The sequence below is a fragment of the Schistocerca serialis genome, chromosome 8, assembly GCF_023864345.2.
Source record: "Schistocerca serialis cubense isolate TAMUIC-IGC-003099 chromosome 8, iqSchSeri2.2, whole genome shotgun sequence".
Taxonomy (NCBI): domain Eukaryota; kingdom Metazoa; phylum Arthropoda; class Insecta; order Orthoptera; family Acrididae; genus Schistocerca; species Schistocerca serialis.
This window is the reverse complement of record NC_064645.1, coordinates 612177514-612204673: the sequence shown is the minus strand read 5'-3', so window position 1 is coordinate 612204673 and position 27160 is coordinate 612177514.

Below are 27160 nucleotides of genomic sequence, written 5' to 3'. Positions count from 1 at the left end.
GGAAGGAAGGATTTCAGCTCAGACGTACATCAACAGCAGCAGATAATAGTGTAACGGGAGTAGGATTTATTATGAACAAAAAGGTAGGGCAGAAATTTAGTGCAGAGATATGGTTGTCCACATCAGCATCGACAACAAACCAACACCAACAAGAGTAGATCAGGTATACATGCCAGTCTTACAAGCAGAAGATGAAGACATAGAGAAGGAACATGAGGATATTGAATGGAAAGTTCAGTAAGTAGAAGAAGATGCTTGTCCAATAAGCAGGAGGCGCTGGACAGTAGTTGTGCAGGAAGAAACCAAAGAAAGATTGACGGGAGAATATAGCCCTGGTAGTCGGAAAGAGAAACACTGACTTTGGTCTGCAACAAATTTCAGCTAGTAATAGCGAATACGCTGTTGAAAATCTCTATAGAAATGTCCTTTACGTAACAGCACATTCCAACAGCAGCCTTTCAACAGATCTTAGTCATTCGTTGACGTTGGCCGGTACTAACTTTCCGCTTTCTTTCCGTTTCATCTTACTTCTTTGTATCAGCCCATATGATTTATACGATGTGACGTGCTCTACTTGTCCGATACTATCGCGTTCTTACTGAGCAGGCAATAAATGGCTATTTCCTCTTGCGATTTCACCCAGAGGTATTTTCTTACTTCTGGGAAATCTCACTGGGCTATTTTCCAGGAAGGAAAGACGTGTTAACTCGAGGAAACGAATGGAGACTGATATCTGGAATCTGAATGCTGTGCTACAAATTTTCAAAACTGTGCACAGCACCAATTATGGGAAGTTCTCAAAGATCATGGTGGAAATAAAAATTGCTCGAAATATACAAACAGTTCATTTATATATCAAAATAAATTATTTTCATTTTTTCTCGTTTAAATCTACTGGGAGAGGTATCAGTTTTATGGGATTTAAAAGAACTGATATTTTAATTATTCCACAGATACATTGGAAAATGCAGGAGTTTATTAATCTTCGAGCTAAATACTTCACTGCAATTGCGCAATCCAAATACAGTCCAATCTTTGACCTGTAGGATGCTCGAAATAAACATTTAGTACTTTAACTAAGCAATACAGAAATCGGTCGCACAGCAGACAGTGACACATCCTTCGCATTCGTACCTCACCTAAACAAGTAAACAGAAATCAAGGAAAAATGTTACGTATGCTGTTATACGCTGTACGCGAGAAAACTGAAACAAAGAGCGTTGAAATGGCTCTGAGCACTATGGGACTAAACATCTGAGGTCATCAGTCCCCTAGACTCAGAACTACTTAAACCTAACTAATGTAAGTACATCACACACATGCATGCCTGAGGCAGGATTCGAACCTGCGACCGTAGCGTCAGCGCGGTTCCGGACTGAAGCGCCTAGAACCGCTCGGACACAAAGGTCGGCCGAACAAAGAAGGATCGAAACGATTGAGATATGGTGCTACAGAAGAATGTTGAAAATCAGGTGGACCGATGAGATAAGGAATGAAGAGGTTCTCCATTCAGTCGGTAAAGAAAGGGACGTACAAAAACACTGAACAGAAGAAAAGACATGATGATACGACATGCGTTAAAGGAACAGGGAACACCTGAGAGACGTGTGTGGGTACAAATTTTAAGAGGAGACAGACTGGAAAGCACATAGCAAATAATTGAGGACGTAGGGTGCAAGTGCTGTTCTGAGATGGAGGGCTTGGCGCAGGAGAAAGCTCTGGATTAAGTGACTCGTTCGTGTGCCAGTTAAGTTAGTATATCCGTTACACTCCGAAAATTTTATTAGTAGACAGAAACAGAAGTTTGGAATTGTAGCAGCAGACTCTCAGAAACTTACAGAGTAAGAAAGGCAGCACACCGTAGCTTTAGGGTTGCATTAAGTGCAAACTCACAAATTAAGACATAATAATCATTGTCATCATGAGCTACTTGACATCCGATCTTTGACAGGAGCCGACTCCATACATGTCCTTGCATTCAGATTTCTGAATGCTCATCTTTGTTGCTCGTAATCATATTCTGATGTTTTCTTTGCTTTTCACTGAAGACATATCATTACAAACATTAGAAGAAAACATTGAAAATAAGCACTCTATGTAACCAATGACATTAGTTTTTGGATGTCCTGCACGGCATTTGTGGGACATTGCGGAGACAAAAATTTTGCCAAATGTTATAATATCCCTACTACAACAAGAAATTATACATATTACAATGAAAAAGGTAGAGGATGCTGTATGGCCCACATCCCCAGAAGTTCAGGCCACTCTCAAAGGATACCTACACGTAACAGCCAGTGGGTTCGTTGTTTGTATTCTACTCTCAGTGTCGTTGGGACCAGAGATATGTCGACAGCTGGGTATTGCCCTAGGAAGAAATAAACTAGAGCAGTGGAACCGCTATCAACGTAGCTCAGATTTGTTCTAAGGAATGGCATATGCAGCAACTTTAATGCTAATTTTGGCAGATCAGAAGACAGTCAACAGGATTGTTTTAATTAAGGAATCTTAAACACAACACAACACGAAAGGGACAGACACTGCACGTGCACATCAATCACAAAAATTATGCAGGCGATAGGAAACAGGCTGACCACTTCCTCTGGCAGGCCCCCGTGCATTCGGAGTTGCTACCTCTCTGTCCCCCCCCCCCCCGCCCCACCAATGAACCGTGAACCTTGCCGTTGGTGGGGAGGCTTGCGTGCTCTCAGCGACACAGGTAGTCGGTAGCCGTACCGTTGGTGCAACCACAACAGAGTGGTATCTGTTGAGAGGCCAAACAAACGTGTGGTTCCTGAAGAGGGGCAACAACCTTTTCAGTAGTTGCAGGGGCAATAGTCTGGATGATTAACTGATCTGGCCTTGTAACACTAACCAAAACGGCTTTTCTGTGCTGGTACTGCGAATGGCTGAAAGCAAGGGGAAACTACAGCCGTAATTTTTCCCGAGGGCATGCAGCTTTACTGTATGGTTAAATAATGATGGCATCCTCTCGAGTAAAATATTCCGGAGGTAAAATGGTCCCCCATTCGGATCTCCAGGTGTGGACTACTCCGGAGGATATCGTTATCAGGAGAAAGAAAACTGGCGTTCTATGGATCGGAGAGTGGTATGTCAGATCCTTTAATCGGGCAGGTAGGTTAGGAAATTTAAAAAGGGAAATGGATACGTTAAAGTTAGATATAGTGGGAATTACTGAAGTTCGGTGGCAGGAGGTACAAATGGTTCAAATGGCTCTGAGCACTATAGGACTTAACATCTGAGGTCATCAGTCCCAAAGAACTTAGAACTACTTAAACTTAACTAACCTAAGGACATCACACACATCCATGCCCGAGGCAGGATTCGAACCTGCGACCGTAGCGGTCGTGTAGTTCCAAACTGTAGCGCCTAGAACCGCTCAGTGGCAGAAGGAACAAGACTTCTGGTCAGGTTATAAATACAAATCAAATAGGGGCAATGCAGGAGTAGGTTTAATAATGAATAAAAATATACGAGTGTGGGTGAGCTACTACAAACAGCACAGTGAACGCATTATAGTGGCCAAGGTAGAGGGGAGTAGGGTTGGGTTGTTTGTGGGAAGAGACCAAACTGCGAGGTCATCAGTCTCATCGGATTGGGGAAGGACGGGGAAGGAAGTCAGCCGTGCGCTTTCAAAGGAACAATCCAGGCATTTGCCTGGAGCGATTTAGGGAAATCACAGAAAACCTAAATAAGGATGACCGGACGCGGGATTGAACCGTCGTCCTCCGGAATACGAGTCCAGTGTGTTAACCACTGCGCCACCTCGCTCGGTATGCCAAGGTAGACACGAAGCCCATGCGTACTACAGAAGTACAAGTTTATATGCCAACTAGCTCTGCAGATGATGAAGAAGTTAATGAAATGTATGATGAGATAAAAGAAATAATTCAGGTAGTGAAGGGAGACGAAAATTTAATAGTCATGTTTGACTGGAATTCGATAGTAGGAAAAGGAAAAGAAGGAAACGTAGTAAGTGAATATGGATTGGGGGGAAGAAATGAAAGAGGAAGCCGCCTGGTAGAATTTTTGCACAGAGCATAACTTAATCATAGCTAACACTTGGTTCAAGAATCTTGAAAAAAGGTTGTATACATGGAAAAGGACTGGAGATACTCGAAGGTTTCAGATAATTATATAATGGTAAGGCAGAGATTTAAGAACCAGGTTTTAAACTGTAAGACGTTTCCAGGGGCACATGTGGACTCTGACCACAATCTATTGGTTATGGACTGCAGATTAAAACTGGAGAAACTGCAAAAGGGTGGAAATTTAAGGAGATGGGATCTGGATAAACTGACTAAACCTGAGGTTGTAGAGAGGTTGAGGGAGAACGTTAAGGAACGATTGACAGGAATGGGGGAAAGAAATACAGTAGAAGAAGAATGGGTAGCTTTGCGGGATGAAATAGTGAAGGCAGTAGGTAAAAGACGAGGGCTAGTAGAAATCCTCGGGTAACAGAACATATATTGAATTTAACTGATGAAAGGAGAAAATATAAAAATGCAGTTAATGAAGCAGGCAAAAAGGAATACAAACGTCTCAAAAATGAGATCAGCAGTAAGTGGAATATGGCTAAGCAGAGGTGGCTAGAGGACAAATGTAAGGATGCAGAGGCATATCTGACTAGGGGTAAGATAGATACTGCCTACAGGTAAATTAAAGATACTTTTGGAGAAAAGAGAACCACTTGTATGAATATCAAGAGCTCAGATGGAAACATAGTTCTACGCAAAGAAGAGGATCAGAACGGTGGAAGGTAGAGGGAGTATATAGAGGGTCTGTGCAAGGGTGATACACTTGAGGACAATATTGTGAAAATGGAAGAGGATGTAGATGAAGATGAATGAGAGATATGATGCTGCGTGAAGAGTTTGACAGAGTACTGAAAGACCCAAGTCGAAACAAGGCACTGGGAGTAGACAACATTCCATTAGAACTACTGATAGCATTGGGAGAGCCATCCCTGACAAAACTCTACCATCTGGTGAGCAAGATGTATGAGACAGGCGAAATACCCTCAGACGTCGAGAAGAATATAATAATTGCAAACCCAAAGAGAGCAAGTGTTGACAGATGTGAAAATTACCGAACTATCAGTTTAATAAGTCACAGCCTCGAAATACTAACACGAATTCTTTACAGACGAACGGAAAAATTGGTAAAAGCCGACCTAGGGGAAGATCAGTTTGGATTCCGTAGAAATATTGGAACACGTGAGGCAATACTGACCCTACGACTTATCTTAGAAAATAGATTAAGGAAAGTCAAACCTACATTTCTAGAATTTGTAGACTTAGAGAAAGCTTTTGACAATGTTGACTGGAATACTCTCTTTCAAATTCTAAAGGTGGCAGGGGTAAAATACAGTTAGAGAAAGGCTATTTACAATTTGTACAGAAACCAGATGGCAGTTATGAGTCGAGTGGCATGAAAGGGAAGCAGCGGTTGGGAAGGGAGTGAGACAGGGTTGTAGCCTGTCCCCGATGTTATTCAATCTGTATATTGAGCAAGCAGTAAAGGAAACAAAAGAAAAATTCGGAGTAGGTATTAAAGTCCACGGAGAATAAATAAAAACGTTGAGGTTCGCCGACGACATTGTAATTCTGTCAGAGACAGCAATGGACTTGCAAGAGCAGTTGAACGGAATGGGCAGTGTCTTGAGAGGAGGATATAAGCTGAACATCAACAAAAGCAAAACGAGGATAATGGAATGTAGTCGGATGATGCTAAGCAATTAGATTGGGAAATGAGACACTTAAAGTAGTAAAGGAGGTTTGCTATATGGGGAGCAAAATAACTGACGATGGTCGAAGTAGAGAGGATATAAAATGTAGACTGGCAATGGCAAGGAAAGCGTTTCTGAAGAAGAGAAATTTGTTAACATCGAGTATAGATTTAAGTGTCAGGAAGTCGTTTCTGAAAGTATTTGTATGGAGTGCAGCCATGTATGAAAGTGAACATGGACGATAAATAGTTTGGACAAGAAGAGAATAGAAGCTTTCGAAATGTGGTGCTGCAGAGCAATGCTGAAGATTAGATGGGTAGATCACACAACTAATGACGAGGTATTGAATAGAATTGGAGAGGAGAGGAGTTTGTGGCACAACTTGACAAGAAGAAGGGACCGGTTGGTAGGACATGTTCTGAGGCATCAAGGAATCACAAATTTAGCATTGGAGGGCAGCGTGGAGGGTAAAAATCGTAGCGGGAGACCAAGAGATGAATACACTAAGCAGATTCAGAAGGATGTAGGTTGCAGTAGGTACTGGGAGATGAAAAAGCTTGCACAGGATAGAGTAGCATGGCGAGCTGCATCAAACCAGTCTCAGGACTGAAGACCACAACAACAACAACAGTTGACTGCGTGCTTTACTGTGTATTTGGTGTACTTCTGTATATGCTTTATTGTAAACAGTAAACGAACAACCATCACAAACATTGCATACCACACTGATCACAGATAATGCATGATGTTAGATCATCACTCTCTTAGTTGGTTTCATTCTTCTGCATAGTACAATCATTTTGTATCGCTGTGTGCACCAAGCACTGCGTACGAAATTACCTGCTTCTTATATTCCAACTTGTGCGCATATTAACAATTTTTACGTACAAGTGCCCAATTAACTATTCCTCGCTGCCTTGCTAGATTTCACGTCAACCTACACATAATTCGTTCTCACACCTTTACATTTGTGGACCTCTCAGTTCTCTACCATATGTGATACCCCTCTTTTTGACAGACATCTGTGGCACCGTTATTCACTTTTATTACAACCTACACATAGGGATGCTTACTTAATATAAAATCTATTTAAGAAAGTTAGTATCTAAGGCTTTTTACGTGTTAGATACATGCCTTTGTAGCTGGGTCAGTGACGATAAGGTCAAACCACCCACAGGTCGGTGTCATTGGGCGCTTCAACGTGACGGTTGTGCCGGAAGAAATTCCACCGATTCAGGACGACGATTGTAAAGTGACTGTGGAAACTGAGATTACCGCCAAGGAACCAGAGACGGAATTCATTGATCCACCACGCGAGGATCCAGTTGAGGTAAGTTAGTATTATTAGTGTAATGAAGAACTAGCAGGAATAAACGGCCACTAAGTTTGGAGCGAGGGAATGGCAGTTGAATCTCAGACTGTCTCTATTGCTAAACCAACGAGAGCTTTTGTTCAGTGAGAGGGTGGGTCGGATGGCAGACGGAAGATTCATGGATATTTTTATGACCAATCCTTAGACTAAGTCTTTCGGATATAATCTCCCATGCACCTTCAGTTTATCTTCACTCAGATTTGGCCTCTGTGGCACAGTGATAATTACCAAATGTTTCTGAAAAAAATGGTTCAAATGGCTCTGAGCACTATGGGACTTAACTTCTGAGGTCATCAGTCCCCTAGAACATAGAACTACTTAAACCTAACTAACCTAAGGACATCACACACATCCATGCCCGAGACAGGATTCGAACCTGCGACCGTAACGGTCGCTCGGTTCCAGACTGTAGCGCCTAGAACCGCTCGACCACCCCGGCCGGCTTTCAGAAAAGGCGATGGATAACGTAACAAGCCAAATGACGGTAAACGAGTTACCATGTGATATGACAGTAAGAGCCGACAACGAATTTACAGAAGAGTGGGATAATGATAGTGTGTTGAATGTTAAAGTTAAATGAAACTACTGTTCGTGGAGATGTAAGAACAGTTCCTATATTACTTACATTCAGTCGCCACTACTACCAGATTGTAGGGGACAGAATTTTTTTCGTGTAAGGCTGGTCTATTTAGCCTCATCCACTGTTTTGTTATGAATTTCAGGGAACTATTAGAGAATCAATCTGTGGCACAGCTTTTGCCCTTAAGGTCTCCTGCCTGAAGGATGTCGCCATGCAGCTCGCCACACTAGCCTCTCCTGTGAGAGCCCCTTCGCTTCTTCATAACTATGACAAGCGACGTTCATCTGAGTCCACTTATTGTGCTGAAGACTAAATCTACCTCCACTATTTTACATGCCCTCTACCCTTCATGTCCACACTCACACATCCCTTTATTACCTGTCTGATGACCCCCGACGCTTTATGACACATCGTATCAACAGATCCCGCCTTTTATACACTTTTTGTCATAAAGTTATTTCCCCACCAGTTCGATTGAGTTCCACCATCTAAGCCACGCGTTCCGTCCATTTGATCTTCAGCACCCTCTTCGAATACCTCATTTCAAAACAATCTATTCTTTTCCGCCCTGAAATTTTTATCGTCAGCGATTACTCATCTAGAACGCTAGACTACGGACAAATACCTTCAGAAAAGACAATCTGACTTCAAAATTTATATTCTTTGTTAACAAATTTTTGCTATTGGTGTTCTCAATTGTACGTCTTCTGTACTTCAGCATTAGTCTGCTGTTCTGTCGCCCAAACAGCAAACCTCATTTGCACCTTTCAATGTCATTTTGTAATCCGTTTCCCTTCGTAGCTCTGATTTGATTTACTGCATTTTAGTGCCCTAGTTTCAGTTTTTTTAATATTCACCTACTTTCTTTTCAAGACAGTACCCAACCCATCCAACAGATGTCCCAAGTAAGTGCAGTTTCAGATAGAATTACGCTGTCATTGAGTAAAAAAAAGGTTTTTTTTTCTCCCATGTTCTCTCTCCGTTCCCTGTTCCTGTTTCCTTTCAGTATTGCTTGCCGAATTTATACACTCAATTACATGTGGAATAGGCTGAAAACCTTTCTCATTCCGTCTCGTATTTTATCCCTGTTATCTTAAGAAAAGCAAATGCTAACTGTGTACTGTGTCCCTACTTATCCTAAGGCAATTCGTCTTTCCTTTCGATAATATTCACTCCAAGTTGGTACCCTTTGTTGTACTTATCTATACACTGTATCCCAGTTTCAGTCTTTCTTCCTTTGCTTCATGCTGGCCGAAGTGGCCGTGCGGTTCTAGGCGCTGGAATCTGGAACCGCGAGACCGCTACGGTCGCAGGTTCCAGTCCTGCTTCGGGCATTGATGTGTGTGATGTCCTTAGGTTAGGTAGGTTCAACTAGTTCTAAGTTCTAGGGTACTAATGACCTCAGAAGTTGAGTCCCATAGTGCTCAGAGCCATTTGAACCTTTGCTTCATACTGTCTTGCAAACTGAGATCTAGGTATTCGCTGGCGTCATGCAGTTTTCCTCAAAGATTTCTTAAATTTACCTATGCGTAGAATCTATCGTTTACAAGGTCAAGCTTTGAATTTCTTCTCCATTATTTTTAGACGTGTGTGTTCACATCTGACGGCTTAATTTTCTATATTTTGATAGTTTCCTCTGTCGTGAGTAAAATTCAGTATCAAAGGATTTGTTCTGGGCACTGTGTCTTTTTCTCCATTTGATACTACGCTTCTCTCAGTATTTCATCTCTCAAAACTAACCATTCGCCTTTTTTTGCTATACTTCCTCCTTACTCAGTCGGTGGATGCCTAAGGTTTCCTTTGAAACAATAGACACCGACGAATTCTTAACTTTTTTAGAATCGACTTCCTTCATTTCTTACCTTTCTGATAATCCTTCCACTCCTATATGAAGTTCAAATCTGGTTCCTAAACATCTGTCTTATCACACATAACCCATCTGAAGCAGTCTGATATCTCCAGATTTCTAGAAGATATACATCCTCCTTTCACGTTTTTTAACCCACATTCAACTGATTTCTGTGCAAATTTTACCAGGTGACTTTCTCTCTAATAATTTTCCCATAGTTCCTGTTGACCTACAATTTTTCCCACTCATGCTTTTCCTCATGTCAAATTCTTGCCCCCTCCACAATTACATTTCTGCCTCTTTTTATGCAACGACTAATTTCTTCTAGCTCAACCTTTACTATTTACATCTCCTAATGATCTACAGAGCTGGAAGCCTATTGTACTAACATAACGTAGGTGTGGAATTCGTGATTATCTGGATACGATATCACGTTCATTAAGTTATTCGGTTGCATTCCTATTTTGTTGTCCATAATTAGATCAACCCGTGAGAAATTTCCTCTTGCTTTCAGCTGTAGAAAGTATTCATACGACAAACCCCACCCACTGACCAAGTTAACTCTCTTGAAGAGGAATACATGTATCAATGGCCAGTGTCTAATCAGGACGCAAATGATGACTTTATCTTGCCTCGCTGGCGGGAATGAGGCTCGTCTCAGCCAGGTAGCGGGCTTCATCAGCCATACCCAGCCACTCCTCCACCCCGTGACATGGGACTCTGCGGCTCCACAGTGAGGCAGCTGCGTAAGTGGCACTCAGTCAATGAGTGGTCTTTTTTGGTTGTTATATCCATAATTTAACTACATCAGACTCCCTCCTGCACTGATACCCAGCATAAATCACATATTACCGTATTTGCTTTAAATTATGTTGGGTGTCCTGAATGCAATGAAGTCACTTCGTGCAAAATGCACTCAATAAGTACTTGTGCACAGAGGGAATGGGAAATGGGGGAATTTTGGAGCACACATAAGAGCTGAAATCACATAATGCTTACAACTGACGCGTAGTTCTTCATCGAGTAGCAGTACACCAACGAGCTGTGCGGATCCCAGTAGAGAAGACTGCTTGGAAGGACTTACTGTGAAAGGACAACTTAACTGATAACGAAACAGAAATTATTTCAGTGTTTCGCTAGTTACAGCTTCATAGACAATAGGTTGATCTTCAGCGGTACCACATTGTACTGTATGCGATAACAGAAGACTACTGTTTTTAACCATTTACTTCTCTTTCATTTTTTTAAAGATTTCAGACGTGCTGCCTTCATTGAAGGCTGGGCTTCTTGTTGTTATGTCTCAGTATCATTTTAGGACTTGTCGGACATTATCATGACATTGGCCTCCAGTCCTATTGCGCTCCTCTGGTTCTGGCTATGCTTATTCTATAACTTGAAAGCTTCTATCACTGCCTGTGAAACTCTTGCCTGGTGCCATTTTTTCGGCTGGACTGATCCCATATATTTTAAATGTCGTGAAGTTGATCTAAGATTTTCAACTTCTTCGAGCAGTTTTCTGCTACTTTGTTCAGTCAGCTCATGACTGTATTAAGCTCACTATGCAGGTCCCTGGTTCTAGTCGAAAAGTGTTCTCTCGGAATGAGTCTCAAGCACCTCCAAGAGTTTTTTATATTTGTCTGGCATACTGTGCCGTAAATACTTCCGTATTTCATGCCCTTAACCATCAGTGCGTTACAATATCTTATTTTTGTATTGCCTTTCACGTTTCCGCTTGCTAGTGATCTATGTAGGGCACGAATTAGTCCGCTCATCTTCTCTTTCTTTGCTTGTATGTGTGACCTGAATGTGAATTCAATGCCTAGTAAGACACCTAAGTACCTGACCTGGCTGGTCCACTGTATCCGTGTATTACTGATTCGCAGTTGGACCATGAGGCTTGGTCTTCTTCTGGTGAACACGACTGACCCAATTTGATCCGCACTTGGAGGTATTATGTTACAATTTGTCCGCTGCTATGTGACAGTTAGCGGCCTGTCACTGCATTCACTCTATCTCAAAACCATTTACTAAATTCCTCAAATTTGAAGTTTATAGTTCGTAGCAATGTTGAGAGCCCATGTGTAATGGTTTTATTTCTTAGCTATTACCTATTGTGAATGTTGCTCAAACTTGCATTTCTTTGGTGCAGCACACACGAAATGATGAGGATGGTAGCCCCCATTAAATCTTTGTTCATCACGGTGTCTGGATATACTTTACTACTATTACTTTGTTACCTAAGTTATAGTTGATCAATGTGTTGTCGCCACTATAACATCATGTCATGTTTGCCTAGGTGGACCCTGCTGACAAGCAAGAACCCCGAGGAGATTCGGAGGAGGGGGCAGCCAAGGACTCTAGCAGCCTGGCTTCAGGTGCTGCTCCCAACCGCTGAAGAAACAATTCATTTGTTCTATCAGTTTTCGTTTGTTCTTTTTTCTTTCGTTCCAATTATTATTTTTTGTTCAGTTTCTTCGTTTTCGTTTTGTTCAAACTATTATTTGTTCCATTTTCTTAGTTTGTTTTGCGTTCAAGTTATTGTTTGTTCAGTTTTGATGTTTCATTACCAATCTTTGGAGCAGTTAGAAACAAAAAAATAAATCTTTTGTTTTTCGTCAGCTGTTGCCTCGCTATTTACGTGTGTAACTGTAAAATGATAGTTGCTGAATAGACTTTCTACAAATTTCTGTTTTCCAGTCCTTACTAACAAGCAACAATAAATGCTACATATTTAGAAAAGTTACCTAAGTTAGCAATAATAAATAAAATAGCCTCTGGCCTCAAGAATGGCTCTTCTACTCTCATCCTTTTCGGAACTGATAGTCTCACCTTCAGGCACACCTTAAATACACAAATAATCAATGTTAGGCATTATTCTTTCGCAATCACACCTGGCTGTCAACCGCAAGGTAAACATGCAAGCCCCATGTCCACAGGACCACACACAATGACACCTCACTGTTTGGCCATTTTTGAGGTGTTGTGTGCGTAGGTCGAGAACACTTCTCATTCTATTAACAGCTAGTTGCAATCCAGAAAAATAGTATCCAGAGAAGTTATATTCAACATCAATTCGTTGGATAGGTGAGGTACACGTGAAGATGGGACTAGCAATTCCAAAATTGATCATGTAATGGAGAAAAATATGTATAACACTATCCTTGCACCCACAGGAAACAGTACTTATAACTGCTTATCATGCGCAGCTGCACTCCCACCATTCACTACGATGTGTATTCAAGATAACGGTCAATTCTAGTGTGCGATTCCACACGTCGGCTTTGAGCAATGACGTCATACCTAAGGCAGAGAAGCAACATAAACGCAATCTCTGAAAGCGACTGGTCATATTCATAAACAAACGAATCTAGCCTACGATAAAATTAATTAATTAGCCACAAATTGTAACGACAAGAATTAAAGGTAACTAAAATAAATAGAATTAGAATGTCGGCATTGGTCGTAATTTTGATGATTTATGAACAGCAAAATCGATTTCCGATCACATAATGATCTTCAGTGATGGCAGTTAAACATTTCACATAGCGATCAGTGAATAAGAAACAAAAGACCACAAATACACCAGAGTACAACCAACTCTTGGTAAGAATAACCCTTTAGCGTACAAATTGAAGCTCGTAGGCACTGGTGTCTTGTTATTAGCAGTAACAGAAGCTTTTAAACGATCACAATAGCTGAAGCCGCTGTTTAGATTCACCTATACAGCAGACCTCTGTGTGACGGGGGCTTTGAATGCCTTCAATTTGACATGAGTCACGTGAAGACTTAACATTATTTGGCAAGAAATTACCACAAAATACCAAATGTGCACTTGCAAATCAGTAATAGAATATACGAAATTTAAAACTGTACATTAAAAATGGATTTGAAAACGGAAGGGGGAAATGCACATCTTGCCAACAAACACTGGCGTGTTATTTCAAAAACAACTTAAAAAACATGCAAGAATAAAAATCCACAGGTAAATTATATGGTGTCGGATTAAAGGACCAGTAAAAAAGAAAAATATAGAAATAACATAACATCAAATATAACAGAATTTGTTATAGCACAGTAACCGCCACCTGGCGTGGGAAGTCAGAGGTGCAAAGTTCTTAATTTACGTAAAATATTACGTAGAAACCAAGAAGTCAAATACAAAAATAGTGGTGATGTACAATATGCCACCGTTTAATAGATCAAAATGTCATGATACAAAACATTCTTTATAAAAAATTTTATGGTGCGGACAATCAATTTTTTAGCGTATTTAACGACATGATGATACACGCATGTCATTCGTCCCGTTTGGGCATGTTAACACGTTATAAGTGTTTCTGAGGCTAAATTACGAAAAATTATGAACAGCAGAATGATATAAAGCACATTGTGGAAGCATAGATCGTTTAGCGCACTCATCAGTAAGACCTACTGTTACAAATTGCAAAGAATTAGTGATACGTTGGCTACAGACACAAGTGTACGAAATGCTCTAGCCTAGTAAAACGACCACTACCATACCTATTATTTATAGGCAAAATTTCCTGATATGATACAAACAGAACTTGGGTCTAAGGAAATAATGTTCTAATATTTTGAGGAATCAGCCTCAGTTGCACAAATATTCTGGTCTTTACCAGGTTTCAGCAAAATTAATCTAGCCTTCTTCAGAAGCATAAAATTACTATAACATGCCAGAGTAAGGCACAGTCAACATTAAAATTAAAACCTATAGTACCGTGGTACCATGTCGAATAAAACTACGTAGCTGAAGTACAGCCCGGCATCTCTTCACGTCGCGGTCGGTTGGCAGCGGCAACTAACATTGGAGCTGACCGTTGCACGCGGAATTGCACTGAGCACATGGCAACTCGAATGTAGATAAAGTTCATATGTGTATTAACTACATGCAAATTGTATTAAATGCTAGGTAATGTACTTGGTTGGGTATATGAAGTTTAAAAAAAATCTTTACGACTTTAAGCACATATGGTCAACGTGTAAAGTATCCCCACCGAACATGCCCAATAGCGAGGGCCTTACTTGTCTCACTTATTTAAAACCTGAATCATTATCTATAATTTAACTAGGGTGTAACTGGGAGTACAACGCCCCTGTCATCCCACTTAACTAGTATTGACAGAGATGTAAAGCGTATTAATTAAAGTGTGACGGAGGGAACAACGTCTGCATCATCATGCTATTGGGCGACATAGGTCAAGAACACTAGAATATAGTCTACGGCGTCCGTTTGACGGGAAATATTTTCTATAGGTAAAATTGTGAGTAACGCGATACACGTCTAACGTTATCGTATCATAGAAAAAGGGAGGTATTTAAAGCAGCTAAGGTTTACTTACTGTGCTGCATCATTGTTAAATTCAATTATAATGGCGTCGAGACTCTGGTGAAAGAGTAGTGTGCCAAACTTAAATGTAAAGGGAAACGTAAGGCTTGATGTCTGAACATGTTAAGCGGCAACCAGGAGAGAAACATGGTGGTTAATGTAACAGGGGTAAATTAAAACAAACGTAATAAAGATTGGAAACCTTCGAATTACGGTTATCAGTTCCCAGACAGGCAATGATATACGCGCACGAGTTGCCATGTGCTCAGTGCAATTCCGCGTGCAACGGTCAGCTCCAATGTTAGTTGCCGCTGCCAACCGACCGCGACGTGAAGAGATGCCGGGGCTGGACTTCAGCTACGTAGTTTTATTCGACATGGTACCACGGTACTATAGGTCTTAATTTTAATGTTGACTATGCCTTACTCTGGCATGTTATAGTAATTTTATGCTTCTAAGGAAGGTTAGATTAATTAGCTGAAACCTGGTAAAACCAAAAAATTTGTGCAACTGAGGTTGATTCCTCAAAATATTAGTCTATCACAGTTGCTGACGGGGCTGCAATATGCTAAAAATTCTTAAACAGTGTTCTCTTTAAGGTATAAAAGCTTTGTCCCCAAAAAATACATCTCACTCTGGTTATACAACTTTAAGAAACTTCAACATCGCAGCGCGTCAGCAATCGTTCGTTAATATATTAAAAAACTAAAAACCCGCCTCGATTGCGAAAAAAACTCCTAGTGTTAAGTGTTAACCCAGGTTTCGGCGTAGATAACTACATCTTCTTCAGAACAACAATAAAACCCACAAGTGCCTAATAAGACCTTTGTCAATGGTTAAAAGAACACCATAGCTATACATTTATAAACGAAAAAGAAAAGGAAAACACAAACAGTACATATGTACAAAGTCAAAAGCACTACTTAACATAATGGTGTACGCTCCACCTCACACCGGCCTATGTTCGATGGGCCATGACCCGCCATAAACTGCAGCCACAAACGGTCGCTCCCTTACAAGGCTGACGCGCTATCCATGCACATGCGCAAGTCAAGGGAAGTTACTTGAATGCGCATGAGCATACGAATACGAGAAAGTTTGTACATGTGTCGGGGCTAAATAGCCCATATATTCCCAACCGTGGATCAACGTATATCAAAAAATGAAATGGATAGAACAAGAGACGAGCTAAATAGGAGATGGAACCTAGAAATAACGGCACACGGTTGCTTATGCTAGTAAAGAAATTTATATATGAAGCTACCTATGACAACATGTCTTGGACAACTTAACGAATGACAAGCTCTTCTGACAGCTCATAATGTTTGACTAATCGCAATAACGATATAAAAGAACAAATATGAGACGAAAACTGTCTCTATCCCACACCAAATGTTAAAGTCCTACTTTAGACAAAAAAAGAACTGCATGTGAGGCATATCACGTGACTATAAGATGACTTGTTCTTTCAGTGAACCTTGGTTCAGTAACCAACTAGTAAAAGTGAAAAAATATGTGCCAGCAACTTATCATGACCAATAGTTAGCAGTAACCAAAGCCTACTGTTATGGATCGTAATAAACAAGAGATAATCATCGTATGTTCGCACAACCCTGGCCAAGAAACTGCCGGAACTTTACAGACAAACATACAAGGATATTCTGGTGGTGGTAGACACGAAATTTTAAAGAAACGTAACGCATCAAAAAATCGGAATATTGTGATAGTTGGGGGTGCGTATGATGTTTACAGGAAAAAACTGAGTCATCCTCAAACTTTGAGAGTCAGTCTTACTAAAGTAAAGAAGCCAACAATTATTGTGACCGACCTTCATCACAAGAATCATCTAATAGGTTCTTATTATATAAAAAAAACTTTTAAAATGCATGTCAGTATCTACAGAAATATCTGCTAGTCAACTGCAAATCTATTTTTTTCCTGTGTGTTTTAAATCTCCTTTGTTTACGATAAGTGCCCATCGATTCTTTTTGTTTCCTCGGTTCATGGTAATACTGTAATGAAGATCTCCTCTGCCATAAAACGCAGCACGTTTTCAGTGATTAACTAAATATGTAATGATAATTGTATATAAATTGTATGCTATTATTTATTTTGTTAGCCTGTGTTTAAGTGTAAACGAAATATGATGTATTTTACGTGTTGTTACGTTTCAAGTAATTTGCACAGTATGCAATCTACATGTATAGAAAACGTTTTGGCCTGGTATGAAAAGCTTTATCTACGCAAAATTCATTTAAGTAGGAAGCAACAAATGAAAGGAGTCTGTCGATGATACTACTCGGTAATGTAATGACGAACAGACAAGAGGTGTTGTTTAATCAGTAAAAAGTGTGAAGAGCGATCAGTTCCCGGAAAGGGAGGCATATCTTTACAGTGGAAGTCCGATTTTGTTTAGGGAAGAGACTTACAGTAATGAGCAGGAGAAAGCAATTTGATTATGCTACGAGAAAAGGTGCGCAGAAGTTTACAAAAAACTACTATTGTCACACTGTTGCAGTAAAATGCTATGTTGTAAGAACAGATACAGCTCTTAATGATATCGACGAAGAAGTGGAGGTGCAAGAGAGGACGATTGCTAGCAAAAAGGTAGCGAGAAAGAAATGAGCAAGAAAGAATTTTCAAGACTGTAAAATTTGGTCTTGATTCAATGCACAGGGACAGAAGAATGAAGACATCGAAAGTATGAGAAAGGTCCAGCCATCTTCACAAAAACTAGTATACATTTAATTTTCTGAGGCTGAGTATACTTAACTGTTATCAGCTCTGCTTTGATTGAGAAGAGGCAGTGAACATCAGCATTAATATGAACGGCGTTCGGGAAAGAGATTGTACACAGGCCTCTTGTATTTACATAATTCGGACTATCAGTTGACCGTCCATTAAGAAATTATTTATAGGGGGGACCAAGGCATACATTATTTGAAGAGTGAAAGTATAGATAAAATTATAAATATTTACATAGATGCTTTGTTTGGTTATTAACTGCTGTTATAGAAATTTAAATGACATTGAAGGTTGGAGACTGTTAACTGAAATGAAACATATATTTCTCTTGCAATTAAATGATGATGTCACGCTATTTTTCTTGTTGCGGTCTTCACTCCAAAGACTGGTTTGATGTAGCTGTCCATGCTACTTTGTCCTGTGCAAGCCTCTTCATCTCTGTGGAACTACTGCAATCCACATCCCTCGAATCTGCTTACTGTATTCATCTCTTGGTCTTTCTCTCCAATTTTTACCGCCTATGCTTCCTCCGGTACTAAACTGGTGATCCCTTGATGCCTCAAATTGTGTCCTACCTACCGATCCCTGTTTTTAGTCAGATTATGCCACAAATTTCTCTTCTTGTCTGAACCGTTTATCGTCCAGGCTACACTTCCATACATGGCTACACCCCATAGAAATACTTACAGAAAGGACTTCCTGACACTTAAATCTATACTCGATGTTACCAAATTTCTCTTCTTCAGAAACGCTTTTATTTTTGCCATTGCTAGTCTTCATTTTCTATCCGCTCTATTTCGACCATCATCAGTTATTTTGCTTCCCAAACAGCTAAACTCATTTACTGCTTTAAGTGTCTCGTACGCTAATCCAATCCCCTCAACATCACCTGATTTAATTAGACTACATTCTATTATCCTCGTTTTGCTTTTGTTGATGTTCATCTTTTATCCTCCTTTCCAGATAATGTCCACTCGGTTCAACTGCACTTCCAATTCCATTGCTGTCTCCCACAGAATTACAATGTCGTCGGCAAACTTCAGCGATTTTATATATTCTACCTCGACTTTAATTCCTATTCCAAATTTCTCTCTTGTTTCCTTTACTGCTCGCTCAATTTGGGGACAGGCTACAACCCCATTTCACTCCTTTCTCAACCACTTCTTCCCTTTCGTGCTCCTCGACTCTTAGACGTTCCATGTGGTATCTGTACAGATTATAAGTAGCATTTCGCTCCCTCTATTTTAGCCCTGCTATCATTTGAATTTGATAGAAAGTTTTCCACTCAACATTGCCAAATGCTTCCTATAAGTCTACACATGCTATGAACGTAGATTTACCTTTCCTTAACCTATCTTTTATGAGAAGTCGTAGGGTCGGTACTGACTCTCGTGTTCCCGTATTTCTTTGGAATCCTAGCTTATCTTCCCCGATGTCAGCTTCTACCAGCGTTCCCGTTCTTCTGTGTAGGATTCATGTTAGTAATGTGTATCTGTGACTCATTAACCTGATAGTCTGGTAATTTTTACAACTGTCAGCACCTGCTTTCTTTGGAAATGGGATTATTGTATCCTTCTTGAAGTACCAGGTATTTCGCCTGTCTCATACATCCTCATCAGATCTAAACGTTTTGTCATGGTTGGCTCTCCATATGCTATCAGTAGCTCTAACGAAATGTCGTCTACTCCGAGGGCCTGGTTTCGACTTAAGTCTTCCAGTATCGTATCGTATCTTCCTTCCCACCTTACTCTACGTCCTCTTCCATTTCCATAACATTGCCCTCAAGTACATCTCCCCTGTGTGGCCCCTCTGCATACTCCTTCCACCTTCCTGCTTTCACTTGTTTGCTTAGAACTGGTTTTCCATCTGAGGTCTTGATATTCGTACAGATGGTTCTCTTTTCTACAAAGGTCTCCTTAATTTTCCTGTAGGCAGCATCTGTCACACCCATAGTGATATATGCTTCTACCTTATTACGTTTGCCCTCTAGATATTCTTGCTTTGACATTTTGCGCTTCCTGTCGATCTCATTTTTTAAACGTTTGTATTCCTTTTTGCCAGCTTCAGTTATTGCATTTTTATGTTTTCTCCATCCATCGATTCAGTGTCTCTTGTGTTACCCAAATATTTCTACTAGCCAAATATTTCTACTAACCCTCATCTTTTTATGTAGATGATCCTCTGCTGCCTTCACTATTTCATCTCTCAAAGCTACCCATTCATATTCTACTACATTCCTTCCTCCTATTCTTGTGAAACGTTCCTATTTCAGTTTATCCAGGTCCCATATCGTTAAATTCCTGTCATATTGCAGTTTCTTCAGTTTTAATATGCAGTTCATAAACAATAAATTGTGGTCAGCGTCCACATCTGCTCCTGAAAATGTCTTACAACCTAAAATCTGGGCACTAAATATCTGTCTAACTATTATATAATCAAGCTGAAACCGTCTGGTGTCTCAAAGTCTCTTCCACGTGTACAACCTTCTCTTATGATTCTTCAACCAAGTGTTAGCTACGATTAAATTCTGCTCTGAGCAAAATTCTACCAGGCAGCTTCCTCTTTCATTCCTTTCCCCCAGTCCATATTCATTTCCTACTTTTCCTCCTCTTCCTTTCCCTACTATCGTATTCCCGTCCCTCATGACTATTACATTTTCGGCCCTCTTAATTATCTGAATAATTTCTTTTATCCCATCATACATTTTCTCCATCTCCTCCTCATCTGCGTAGTTAGTTTACACATAAACTTGTACTACTATGTTGGGCATCATCATTTAACACTACAGTTGAGCTGCATGCCCTAGGAAAAAGCACGTCTGTAGTTTCCCCTTGCTTTCAGCCATTCACAGTATTAGCACGGCGAGGTCATTTAGGTTGGTGTTGCAGGGTAATGTCAGTCGATTATCGAGATGGTTGTCCCTGCAACTACTGAAAAGATTGCTGCCCCTCTTCAGGAACCACACGTTTGTCTTGCCTATCAACAGATACCCCTCTGTTCTGGTTGCAGCTACGGTACAGCTACCTGAATCGCTGAGCCACGGAAGCCTCATCCAAGAGTCACGTGGGGGGGGGGGGGGGGGGGTCATGCAGTTAAACTATTAAAGCATGTATGGTGTTTGTGTAGTGAGGATTTTTTTTTCTTTAAGTTGTAACACATGCTGTTGATTATGTCCAACATAATGGCTGCCCAGAACTAAGTAAACCTCAGTGTGTCTAGTGGAATCTGACTACTTCTAGTTATGGTTCTCAGAACCCAATACTCAAACGGTTCAACACACATTTATTTAATACCTGAAATAATTTAATATCTCCATATTAAAATTTTCACTCTGCAATGGAGTGTGCACTCATATCAAACTTCCTGGCAGATTAAAAGTGTGTGCAGGACCGAGACTCGAACGCAGGACCTTTGCCTTTCATAGTCTAGTGCTCTAACATCTTTTACTTTTGTCTATTTGCCAGACTGAGACCCGAACCAATATTTCCACTTATAGTGAGCGGCTGCTTTACTATTTTGTTAAAGGGACCTTCCTGGCGCACAAAGGAAGGGGGTGGGGGCAAAGTGGGCAGGGGTTGCAACAAGAGGTGTGGCCACCTTGTCCCCTTCCCAAACGTCAGTAACAAAGGAAAGCGCAGGGAACGTGGAGTAGAGGTACAATGAACGTCTTTATGTATTTAATTTTCTTATCTTTCTTTTTTAAAATTTTTTTTCATTAATACCATTGAGAGTACCAGGAAACCGGCGTCGTTAGCAGGAGATCGCAACAAGACATCAGGCCCATTGTGACTATCAACATACAGTTTGCCCGAGCAGAACATTCCGATGACCAGAGAATATATCGGTTTTAAGTGTGAAAGAGGCGGGGATCAACTCTTCATGATAGGAATACCCAACTCTGGAGTGGGTTAAAGACGACATTGCAAAGGAAATTGGAGAGAAAATGTATGTATTTTGGATTGCAAGCAACTGCACAGTGGTGCTCATCAAGGAAGTGCCAAAAATGAAGGATACTTATTTTGTCATCAGCAAATCGGTAGTGACCTTTGTGTCCACAAATTTACTTCACAGAGCTTTTCTTCACCTCTGGGAAGTATTTCGGGTCCATAAAGAGGAACAGTTGAGTGGAATCTGATGAGGAGACATACAGAAAATTAGGAACAACATCTGTTGCACCAAGAACCAGACACCTCTTGCCAATCTGCACACCAGGTGGTGCTTGTCTGTGTCACAACATCACACGTGTTACACAGCGGGGTGCCTGCGATGTAAATTCTGTGAAGCTGTGACTGGCATACTTGCTTCATTTACACACATATTCGATGTGTGAAGATAAGGACTGCTCACCAATAGTGAAACAGCTTCCCCTCAACTACATTTAGTGACCCGTGCTACCGAAGGAAACCATAGATCGTCTTCTTGCATGCAGTAGTAGTAGTAGTACTAGGAGCTTTATTCATCCCTGGATCTCGTTTAACAGGGATAGATGACATGTCAAAGTGTTTACAAATATAGTTCAATTTAAAATCAGCTAATTCATATACACATATCTTTACAGACTTCTAGTTAGACAACCTTAGATTTACTCCTGGTATGTAATAATTTTTTTTACATTAACTTATTAAATAAGTTAAAAGCACACTGTACGCTTATTTCTCATTATCAGTCACTGCACACTCTATACACACATTGTTCCATAACACTTCACTCACTGTACGCACGCACACACACACACACACACACACACACACACACACACACACACACACACACACACACATACTAGTGATCTATCGGCCATTTTCAGTACCGCAACTTCCCATTTGCTATGCTGAGAAACTGATTCAGCATCCCTCCATAATGAGTGAGATGTTGAGCTCAGAATGAGCAAAGAGGTGTTAGTATTGTACTATGCATGGCTTGCCGCTAAGTATTTCCAGAAAGGAAAAAAGAAGGAAAAGAAACATAAAGGGAAGGGTTATGTGGAATACTGGATAATTTATTTTCATTATTATTATTATTTATTTTTATAACATTTTTTATCAAACTCCTACTCTGTTTGAGCTAAGTAATCCTTCAATATATAAAACATATTGCATAACAGGTACTTTTTAGCTGTCTTTTTAAGTAAGTGTATTATTACAATTTCTTTAATCATTTTGGTAACATATTGTACAGTTTTATTCCTTGGTAGAAAATGCTGTTTTGAGTTTCATGTTTATTTTTTCTTGGTAAATGTAGGTTGAGTCTATCTCTTGTTGCATGCTCATGGACAGAGCTGTTTGTGCAGTAATTAACAATGTTACTTTTGATGTGTACAACTGACTGGTAAATGTATTCACATGGAGGACTTAAAATCCCCAGTGATTTGCAGCGTTTTGTACAGATCTTTAGAGTGAGCTCGACTATTATTTTTGGTTATTATTCTTATGGTTGTTTTCTGGAGTTTGAAAACTGTGTGTATATTTTGTGCATCTGTTCCCCAAAAAAGAATGCAATAGCTAAGAATTGAGTATAAATATGAATAATATGTCACAAAAAGACACTGAATGTTACACACTGATGATAAGATTCTCAAGAGTATAACATGCTAATGACATTCTGTTTGTTAGTACCTTTGTGTGTTCACACTACTTCAATTAAGAATCAACATTCATTCCTAGAAATTCTGCATTTGTTACACAGTCTATAGAGGTGCCATCTACATTTAATTTAACATTGTCATTTTTCCTCTTCAAACTGAAATTCATGGCACTAGTTTCCTTTATGTTCAATGTCACTTTATTGATTATTGACCAATCATAAACTTTGTTGAGAGTTTCATTTGCTTTCTCAGCAAGGAATTCTCTTGTTTTTTCAGTGACTATAATTTGCTGCCATCAGCGAAGAGAAATGTTTCACCATGAGTAACACTACCGGGAAAATCATTGATGTGTATCAGGAACAGTATTGGTCCTAATATGCTACCTTGCAGAACAAATTGTTCAAATGGCTCTGAGCACTATGGGACCTAACATCTGAGGTCATCAGTCCCCTAGAACTCGGAACCACTCAAATCTAACCAACCTAAGGACGGTCGCGCGGTTCCAGACTGAAGCACCTAGAACCGTTTGGCCACACTGGCCGGCCCCCTTGCAGAACCCCTATATTAATGTATTTTGGTTCTGATAAGTGTTTTACTAAATATTTAGATATATTTGATGTATGTGTTATCTCAATTCCATGTACCCTATCTCTCAGGTATAATCGAAACCAATCATTAGCTACCCCTCTTATTCCTAATGCATCTAATTTATTTAATAGAATCTTGTGGTCGACTGTATTTAACTCCTTAGAAAGATCCAATAATATGCCTGTAACGCACTCATCTTTATCAAGAGCATCAAGAACAACTTTTGTGAATTCTACTATGGCTGACTCCATATTTTTGCCACTTTGGAAACCAAACAGCGATTCACTTAAAAGTTTGTATTTACTCGGGTAATTCATTAATCAGTCTTTCATAAGAGCTTCTATTATTATTGAGAATGGTGACAGCAGAGAAATAGGCCGGTAATTTTCTATGTCTTCAGCATTACCTCTGTTAAACAAAGGTACAACTCTTGCCTGTTTTAACTGCTCTGGAAATGTCCCTGATAAGAAGAATTCATTTATTGTATTTGTTAAGGGACCTTATATAATCCCTATGCATTCTTTCACTACACACATTGGTAATTTATCTAAACCTACTGACTTTTTATTTTTTAGTTTTTGAACAGTTTTATTGACTTCATTGTCTGTGGTTGGAAGTAGCATCATTGTATTTAGTAGAACATTATTTGTAGGTGTTGTATTTGTTTCGGGAACCTTTCGCTGTAACTTCTCTGCAATATTTGAAAGATGCTCGTTTACATAGTTTGCTATGTGTTGTGGATCATTTATTACCTTACTCTTCTCCCTTAGCAGTATGTTATTCTGCATTTGTTTGCCTTTCCCTATTTCTTTTTTTAATAGTATCCCAGGCTGCTTTGCTTTTATTCTCTGCATTATATATTATTTTTTCATTAAATGACTTTTTTGCGGCAATCAGCACCTTCCTATGATCTTTTTGTATCTATGATATAAATTTAAGAATTCTGTATCATTGCGAATCTTTTTCATGGAACTGAGATGTTTAAGTGTTTAGGGGGACTTCTTAATACCTGCTGCTATCGATCTGTTTTTCTGAGATGTTGATACAGATATGCATACTTTTGGAAATGCCTTTTCAAATTTCAGTTTAAACAACATGGAGAATTTAGAGAATTTCATATTCACATTGGTTTCCTTATAAACTTGTTTTTCTAGTTCTTTGGAAAAATCTTCTATTTTGATTTCTGATAGATGTCGTTTGTAGACTTGTAGTTTAGGGAATGATTCGTTCCATGATTATACTGTTGTTATTTGACAGAGATGGTCCGATAGTCCGAGATCTTTTACAGCTACATCACATTTTTCCCTGTCCATATTTGTTGCCACATGGTCAATTACTGATGAAGTTGTTGCGCTATTGACCAATAGGGACATGTCAAAACTTTGAAGGATATTTATGCAGGTGCTGCTGAATTCTCTTCTGATATTAGTGTTGATGTTAATGTACCCACACAGAGTTTGCTTTTTCATACAATGATAATACTACATGGTGGATTACTATGTCTCTACACCAGTGCTCCATAATACAAACTACTTTGCAGTGCAAAGATTGGGGCTCAACTTCTAATAGGTGTGTTGTATTTTTTATTGATTGCATGTTTTCATGGAGGATTGTTAAGTCTGTGAAATGTTCAATGTTACTTTTTCCAATGGCTTGTTTTTCTTTGTGACATCTGGTATATGTGATATTTGAGGTGTCAAAATCTGTCTTGTGAGTGATCGTTTCAGTATTTTTAAGGTGCTGGAGATACTCCTTAGGCAGGGGAACCTGTTGTCTGGATTTATCCTAAAAAAACTACTTTTCCTACCTATGACAACAAGTATTTGACCACGTGTGTCCCGAGATCCACTGCTTATACTGTCATGAATCAGCTGCACCAATCTCCCCTTCCCAGTCCTGTAGGCCATGCCTAGTGAAACCCCATCTGTTGGTAGTCCCGATGGGCACCAGAGATACATGAGTAAAGTTGGCTGTCCTCAGGGCCATCCCTAAGCCACATTCATTCGCCTCACAGCTCCAGCAAGGTGTGGTCGATCATGACGCCAGAACAGCTCAACACAGTGTACGTTGGTGCTATGAGTTAGGGAAGCTATCTTGTCCAAGTCACCACCTATGTCATATGATTCACCCCTGTCCAAACTGTTTCCCAACCCACCCACTATCACTACATGGTCCTCTTTTGTAAAGTCCTTACATAAAAACCCTAGGTCCTCTATGACATGACTTAGTCCTTCATTTGGCTTGAAGATACTGGTGGCCTGGTGCACTGCCCCTAACTTTCCTGTAACTGAGGGCCTACACCTCGCCCAAGGCTACTACCTAGCAGCCGCACTTTCTTGTTCCTAAGACTTTGTATATTCCTAGGTTTCTTAGCCTCGGTTAAGTGTGCTGCACATTTCCTGCTCCTCGTTCTACCTAAAGCTCTTCTCCACTTAACTCTGGCAGTGGTAGATACCCGTTTTTGGTGTTGATGATAAAACTGTCAGATCACGTTCTCTTTCTTCCTATCCTGTGTAAAGTGATCTGCCTGTATTTCAGTATGGAAGTAGCTCAGGTGGAGGACAAAGTGGGGGAAGTGAAAAAAGGGTGGTGGGACTTCCGAAAGCTGCATAGGTGGTGAGAGAGTGTTTTGCATGGTGCCATTCTCTAATTCGACTGATGTCTGAGGAAGACAGTGAGGAGGTACCTTATACATCAGAACATACATGCTTACCGTCAAATAGGCCACACCACACGGGTACAGTTACAGAATTGGTTCAGCAATGCTGTACGAATCCGTATGTAACGTCTTTCTTCCTAGTTTCTGTCGCCATGGTTACTAAAGTAGCACTGATCGTGTTCCCCATTTTCTATATCATCCCAACATTTCAAAGCAATGGATATTTTACAATTAAATATTACCCATTACAAAAAAAAAGTTTAATTATACAACCAAACATCGTAGCACTGCTGCTAAGGCAAATTCATAGGCCAATTTTTTATTCAGCTATTAGTAAAAAATGGAAAAAGATCCTGCTGTCACAGGGAAAAAACAAATACGGAAAAATGTCGGTTTTTCAGAACTATGATATCGACATCGGTTTTAACCTGCCGGTTTTTCCCATCGCTAACATATTGTAGCGGTTCATATTTATGTACCACAGCTATAAAATTCGTGTCTCATGTACTGCCGACGTTTAGTGGAGCCCGTCGACAGTGTGGTAGTTTTCATCTAACGTTTTGTGTACGTCGCGAAGATAGTTGCTCCTATAAAGTAAGTGACAATAATATCTTTTACTTAGGGGCGAATATAGATAGTTATGAAACTTTACTGGTAACGTTTCGTCTGCAGGAAACTGATGAAAAG